The sequence below is a fragment of the Cynocephalus volans genome, chromosome 10 (assembly GCF_027409185.1).
Source record: "Cynocephalus volans isolate mCynVol1 chromosome 10, mCynVol1.pri, whole genome shotgun sequence".
Classification (NCBI taxonomy): Eukaryota; Metazoa; Chordata; class Mammalia; order Dermoptera; family Cynocephalidae; genus Cynocephalus; species Cynocephalus volans.
This window is the reverse complement of record NC_084469.1, coordinates 115,865,686-115,873,568: the sequence shown is the minus strand read 5'-3', so window position 1 is coordinate 115,873,568 and position 7,883 is coordinate 115,865,686.

Below are 7,883 nucleotides of genomic sequence, written 5' to 3'. Positions count from 1 at the left end.
TTAAAAGGTATGTTGATCTCTTTTATTCTTTATTAAAATAAAATGCTCTTTTTTAAAGCTGATGTGTGCTCTTCTTTTTATTCACTATCAAATATTTTATAATTCTCATTGGGTTTAGGTTCTTTAAAGAGGGAATTAAAAGTGAATAGTGCACTGTGATTTTAAGGATTTTTTAAAAAACAAATAATAGCAAAAGGGTTTGGAGACTTGGATCACGTACAGAATTTCCTGGAGAATGTGGTGAGAGCATGCTATGTTTTTATTAAAAACCGAGGACCTGTCCGGGTTTCTGTGAGCTGACTAATGAGTACGCAGAGGGGTGTGGAGAAAGTCGGAGGTCGCCACTGACGGCGCTATCCTGGAGCTGCTGGGAGTGATCTGCAGGACGGCCAGCCTGGTTGGGCCACCACATGTGTCGGGGTGTGTGTATGCCTCCACTTACACACATGCTCATTGTGCTGGGCCTTAGGGATACAGCACGGACATGAGGACACGACATCCAGTCTGGCAATCACAGAGATTGTTTCCAGTCTACTGGGACAGCCCCACTGAACAACCCAGGACAACCTCCATCAGTTGCAGGCAGGCACAGACCCTGGCCAACCCAGGTGGAAAGATGTTACCCAACACTCCATCTGCAAGGCCATACGTATTATCTCTCTCCTCCATACTCATATAAACCCGGTGAGACTGGGCCTGTTCTTATTCGCAGCATACAGATGAGGAAACTGAGGCATAGGCCCATGCTTGGCCGACTGTAGGCCGTGTGTATCCTGGGAGGGCAGCTTAGTAGGGAGGCTTCGTGACAAGATCTTGCTGTAGTCCTTGAGCTTTTGAGTTTGCTAATAGCACGGGGAAAAGGACAGCAGCTGGGCCAATTGCTGACTTTCTTAGACGTCTTTGCAGTGAGTCATGTTAATTCCTGCACGTTGCAAGTAGGACTTTTGTTTATAAGCAAACTCTTCTCTGTCCTGTGGGTTCAGGACGCAGTGTGGAAACTTGCATTATAGTTGATGTCTTCTCTTGTGTAGACAGCTGACGAGCCCTTCCTACTCAGCTTCTTGCAGCAACCTCGGAGGGAGAGGAGGGGAGCGACGTGTGTACTCATTTGCAGAGGGGGGAATTTGGAGACAGGGTGCTTCAGTAATAACTGGGGGTTCTAGAGACTGTTGTTAGGGCTCTAGTCATGAGCCTACATCTGGGATGTTGAGGACTCTGGCACTGAAGAGAAGTTTGTAGGAACAGCTGAGGAGACATTCTGAAAAACAAAACACCTTCACTCTTTGTATTTTAAAAACATTTTAAGAAATCAAGGTATTTCAACAATCCCTTTCTGAATGATTGCCACTTAGTTCACTAACTTTTGCAAAGTTGATCTGGGATGCAAAAATTTTGTTTTCCCTTGTAATGTCCAGCTGGCTGAGGATGATGACCCCTGGCTCAAGCATCTACAGAGTCTGCTGGGCCCTAGGAGTCCTGGGAAAATCTCATGGAAGGAACTGACTGGGCAGCCCTCCCTGGGTGCTACAGGGACACTTTCTTCCCATCGAGAAGCAGCTGTGGGAAGCAGGAAGAAATTACTCGTGTGAATGATTCAGACCCTCCATAGTAGAAAGTTTTGCAACCTGATTACTCAGAAATTTTAGAAATTCTAAGGAATGACCTATAATTAATGACTGTAATTTTAACAACTTAGTGGGCTGGGAGTGAGAGAGGGTGCTTTCTCAATGGAAAATCTGGCTGCTTTTACTAAAAGTGGGGAGGAGAGAGCAGATGTCCCGACCCACAGGGCACACATGTTCTCACTCTTTCTCTTGGACATGGGCACTGTTCATTGGCATATTAAAAGTTCTCTTGGCAATCCACTCACGTAATCCAGCATTTCCCGAACGTATTTGATCTGATGTTACGCCTTGCAGTGTGTCTATGGGTGGGCAGTGCCCACAAGAGCTCAGGCTTCCCCAGGATCCAACTCGAACATCTGAGGAGTCGAGAGGGCCTGTGCCCCATTCCTTTCCTGTTGTCATCGGGGTGGAGTCTGCCAGGGATGAGAATGGCTCAGTCACCTCTCTCTGTGTAACAAAATACTCCTGAACTTAGTGGTACAAAAACATTTTGTTTTGCTCATGGATCTTGCAGATTAAAGTTTAGACAGGGCACAGCTGTGTTGGCTTTTCTCTACTCCACAATGTCTGGGACCTCAGCTGAGGGTGACTTGAAGACCTGGGGTGGGTCATCTGGAGGCTTTCTTATTCACATATCCAGTGCCTGGGCCGGCATGACGTGAAGGCTGGACGCAGCTGGGTCTGCCACCTGGAGTGTCCATGCGTGGGCTCTGCCTGGAGTGGCATTTCATCAAATACAGTACCTCAGGGCAGTCTGGTGACAGAGGGGAAGCTGCGTGGCTGTTTACCACCCAGCCTCATTGTCATTGAGCATCACTCTGACACATACTCTGTTGGCCAAACAAGCCCACCCAGATTTGAGGGAAGGGGCAGAGACCACCCCCCTTTCTTGATGAAGGAGGGTCAAGGAATTTGCAGCCACGTTTTGAAACTGCCCCGGGAGCCCAGGAGCATCTTCTCCTTTGCTACCCCTGTCATCTCCCCACCCCACTTACAAAAAACTCTTCTGCCCTCTCCCTGGACATCCTGGCTCCTTTCTGTCCCTATTCCTTGAGCTCCTGTTCCTTTTCCTTGCTGCATCTCAGGGCCGTGACAGTGGACTCTTATCTCCTTCCTGGGAGTGTCCATTTCCTCTCAGAGCACGACTCTGATGTGCCCCTGTGTTCAATTGACCCCTTCCCCAGCAGGGGTGAGGGCGCGGCCACAGGGAGCTTTTCAGTTAGGGTCGACGGGCTGTGGCGAGAGCCACGTGTGGAGTTTTCCTGCTTCCTTTCAACCTTCCATGTGTTGTCCCCGGGCACGCAGGGCCACCTTTCCTCCCCACGTGCCCAGCTCTACTGTTCTGTCAAGGCTTCTTGGGGACAGTGAGGGAAATAGCCAAAGCACACATGTGGGGATGGCTGGTATGGGGCCAGGACCGCCCAGGTTGAACTCCCAGCCCCATCACGTGTAGCTGGGTGGAGGGAGCCAGGTTATCAAAGCTCCGTGTCTCCGAGTCCCCGTCTGTGGGCTCGTGATGAGGATTTAGCGAGTGGCACAGCTGGGCAACGTAGAAGGGGGCCGGGTGGAGGTGCAGCGGTTTACAAACCTAAGCTGTCATCATTGAGAAGCCGGGTGGGATCCTGGTTTGGATTCCCCCAGAAGCAGAGCCGAAAACAAGGATTCAAGTGTCCGCAGTGTATGTGGGAGGTGATCTGGGCCGCTGGTGGGGGAGGGACATGAGGCCCAGAAGGAGTGTGCCGCTCCAGGACGTGATCCGGTGGAGCTATCCCCAGGGTAGTCCTCCCAGCTTCCAGCAGGTGTTGGTCAGGGGCGCTCCTGGGCAGGTGTTACTCAGTGCTGCCACTTGCCTCGCTTGCGGGAGCGGGCTTGGGCAGACACCCTCTCCGCTGTGGCAGGTGCAGGTGCTGGGGGTCGGCCGTACAAGCTGCAGTGGGAAGGGCAGGGGATATAGCAGGGCAGCATCTGACCCACAAAGTGTTTGTTGTGATTATTGAGGGTGGACATGTGATGGCCTGACGCGTGGCCTGTAGATCTCGACAACCCAGGGTTTGAGTGCCAGCTCAGTGCTGTGTGTTTGACGACATTACTTAAACTTTCTGTTCTTCAGTTTCCTCATCTGTAAAAGGGGGTTATAATATGACCTATTGTGAGAATTAAATGACTTAATAAGTACAGAGAGCTTAGAATAGTGCCGGGCACATTGTAAGTTCTAAAAACAGTGTATTAGTATAGATCATTTATGCAATTAAATAACTATATTATTAAGTAGTTATAAATTCTATAAATAATTAAAGAATTACAGTTGTTTATGTCAATGAACTATAATGTCAATAATTAAATAGTGACAGGTAATTATTTAACAATTGTTAATTATTAAATACCTAATGTAATAGCCAAATTATTTATAGAATTATTTAGCTACCTTTATAAATATAATTCTTTAATTCTATAGTTATATGAATTATTGAATCGATTATGTAATCATTAGGTAACTATATTGTGATTATATACATATTTAATTATAATGCAATTACTAAATAATCATGATGTAATTACTCATTTATTATCTATTCCCATCCAAGGGCAAGGGCTGCCTTGTCCCCTCTCTGATTCCAGCTCCCCGCCCAGTACCTGGCATACAGTGGTGCTCAGTTAGTGTTCATTGAATGAGTGACCAGAGGATGCATGTGCTGGGCTGGGCTCTGGTGGTGAACGCAGCATTAGCAGAGAGGACACCACGGTGCGGGAACGTGAGCAAGTCAGGGTGCTATCAGAGGAAGAAAGGGCACAGAAGCTGCATAGTCAGAGCTGCCAGCACACAGTAGGTGCTGAAGAAACGTTAGTTCTCTTCCCACTCCCTTCTCCCTATTAAAAAAATGGAAAAATAAGAGTGATGTCATAGGGTTTCCATGAGGTTAAGTGAACTAACCCATGTCTTGCAGCAGAAATGCTTTTGAGAGTCTCCCCTCTGTTCGGTCTTCCAAAGAGACAGCTGTAATTGTGAGCTCGCTTTTTGCCTGCTTCCTTCCTGGATGGACTGTTTTTTGCTGGAGAGAGGCTAAGTTGGACCAGGGGATAAAGGAAGGGAAGGAAACAGAGAAAGGCAAGAAGGCACCACAGCTGAGTGTTGAGGAGTGGAGAACCTGCACGACAGAGGCGCGTAGGAGAGGAGACACATTTTGCAAACACAGTGGTGGGTGAGCCGTGTGGACCTCCTCGTGGTTCTCAACATGGCAAATGGATGAATCAGGCTCCTGTGAAATGCACTTGGTGGCTGAGCCTCTTGTTTGATCAAGAGGGACATTCCTCTGAGACCGAGGGCTCCTGGCTTTACAAGGGTCACACACATACAACAAGGGCCAGGTCAGCAGTGGCCACCCCCGCCTTTGCCTTTTTCTAAATTATAAAAGCCAGAAGGAGTTAGAAAGAATAAAGAAACTTAAAAATAAAAATTTCTCAGAGAAACACAAGAGGGAGGGACTCTGGCTATTTTCTTGACCAGCATTTGGGGAGAAAAATCACAGTGCATTTTAGTAGCCCCAGATGTTATCTTTCCTTCAGCATTTCCCTTCCTGCAGCATCTGCAAAAGCCTTTCTTCTGATCTCCTCTGGCCTCTGTATCCCTGAAATGGGGCATTGAGCAATCAGGCCAGTTAGAAATCCTGAGCCCAGAAATAAAGTGACTGTTGCCTGGCGTCCTTGCAGGTCTGCTCTGGGTCCCGACAGAGGCAGAAGACAGAGTCTGGAGGAAGCAGATGGCCTGGTCTACTGTACATTTCAGAACACTTTAACTGCAAGGCTGGCTGGGTGATTGCATCACGGGGCCAGACAGGGCTGCAGGACGAGGCAGGGACCTTGGAGGCTGTGCTGCTGGGTGGCAGGCCTGTGGGGAGGTGAGGGTGGTCTTTGGAGGGGAGAAGAATGGAGAGATAATTTGGGGAAATGTGCCTGAATTCTTACCCAGGTCCAGGAGGGCTGATGCAGAGGGCTGAGAAGTCAGCTAGAGCTGGGTTCAAATCCTGATTCCTTACTGATAAGCTGTGTGATGGTGGGGAAAGAGCTCCCCTCCCTGAATCTCAGTATCCTTGGTTGTAAACGATCTATCATTCCTATTTCATGCAGAACTGCAGGGATTAGCTGTCCTGACCTCAGGCATGGTTGTTAGGATTAAATAGGATCATTCACATAAGTGCTTAGACAAGCGCCCGACACCAGAAGACTGGATAAATGCCAGCTGCTGGCACGACTCTAATGACATTATTCCAGTGACAGCCCCGGAAGAGGAGGGCTCCACAACTGTGGCTGTTTTTCCAGGCTGTTGGCTGGCTTTTCCTCATCTTAGAGACCCTTTACTGAGGGCTAAGGGGTGCTCCCAGGTGCAGTTTCAGTGGGAGTCACGCACTGGTGTGTAGTGACTCAGGTGTCAGGGCCTTGGTCATGGATCCCATGGGTTTTCCTACCTGGATTGGTTGGCCCACGGAGAGGGGCCTCTCCCTAAGGATGGTCTTCCCAGCTTAGGGACAGAAGACATTTAAACCATGCTGGCACCTTTGTACATCTGCCAAGCACACCAGAGTGCTTAGTGGGTGTGGAGTCTACCGGAGGGAGCTAAGACTTTCTCAAAGGGCCTCTTCACCGAGGAAACTTAATAACAGTGTCTGAGCACCTGCCTGAGCAGACAGCATTTTGCAGAATGTCTTCCCTTTGACATCCACCCACTCTCTTACTGGCGGCTGACCTCCATGGATCATTGACAGCCTCCCCAGGGGGAGTCCCAGCTGGAGTCAGAGGGATATAGGAGAGAGGTCAGGGCGCTTACACCCTGGTTTTTTTCTCCGAGTCTCTCTGAGTTGGTGGTGTTCCTCCCAAAGGAACAGACTGCACAACTCTTTCTGGGCTCCAGCAACCACTCTCTTACCTTGTCCCTTTGGGCACCCCCACCTTTGGGGGTAACAGCACTGTTGTTGCTTTTGCTGGTTCCTACACTATCTTGTTTGGTTCCCTTGGACCAGGCATCAGCAAATCTGGCCTGCAGACAAAATCCAACCCACGGTGCTGCAAGGACAGAACTGAGAAGCAGCAACAGAGACTGCATGGCCCCCAAGCCTAAAATATTTACTATCTGACTCTTCATGGCCTCACAGAAAAGGTTTGCGGCCTCTGTCTGAGATCCTACCCATGCCTACGAGATTAGTCCCTTTGCAATTCCTCTCCTTGAATTATGCTTGGCAGAGTGTACCAACCGCTAGCCACAGGACCCTGGCCCTGCTTGTTTATCACTGTGACACCTGCAAGGTTGGTATTCTCATTCTCTCCATTTTGCACAAGGGAAACTGAGGCACAAAGAAGCAAAATAATTCAGAAAAGGTTAGTTAGACAGTTGGTAAGGGTGGAGTTGAAATCCAAACCCAGGGAGGCCAGCTCCAGCATCAAAGGCGTGTGGAACCGTGCACTGTCACACCTCTTGTGTGCGGCTGCTCTTGTCCACTCTTGGGACAGCTTGTGCCCAGGAAGTCCCATTCACTCTGCTCAGCCAGGATGCCCTGGACAGTGCTCAGGGTGGCAGGGCCAGCACTTGACTCAGTTTCCCTCCTTTGCCTCTGTACCCGGACCCCTTGACGGCCGCATGCCCTCATGTCTGTCCCAGCTCTCGAAGGACTTTTTGTGTGTCTCTTCTCTGTGCATTGGGTGCTGGTTTGGTCTGACCTCTGCAGAGGGAGCCTCTTCATGAATTTCCAAATTCTTACTGCGAGGAGGGTCCCTGAAGCCTGCTTATGTCGGCAACACTCCTCTCTTCCAAACTTCTCCACGCACTGCCAACAGGGAGAGGGGTCAGGGGACTGTGGCTGGGTCCTGATACTGTCCCCATGTAAGTGTGAGCTGGGGCAACCCAGGGCCCCGCCAAGCCATCTCTTCCCTCCCAGAGCTGGAGCGATTGAGGTGCGGTGAGTACTCAGCAGGCACGATCACACGTTTCTCCTGTAGCCATTTAACTAGCATCCTCATTCTCTTCTACTAGTTGGTGGTTCTCAACTGGGGTGGCTTGGCCCTCAGGGGACATTTGGCCATGTCTGGAGACATTTTTTGGTTGCCATGACTGGGAAGTGGGTGCTACTACTGGCATCTAGTGGGTAGAGGCCAGCGGTTCTACTCAGCATCCCACAGCGCCCAGCTAGAACGATCCAACCCCAGTGTCAACAGCGCCGAGACAGAGAAACGCTACAGTAGACGTCCATCTTCATGAAGGGAGCGACC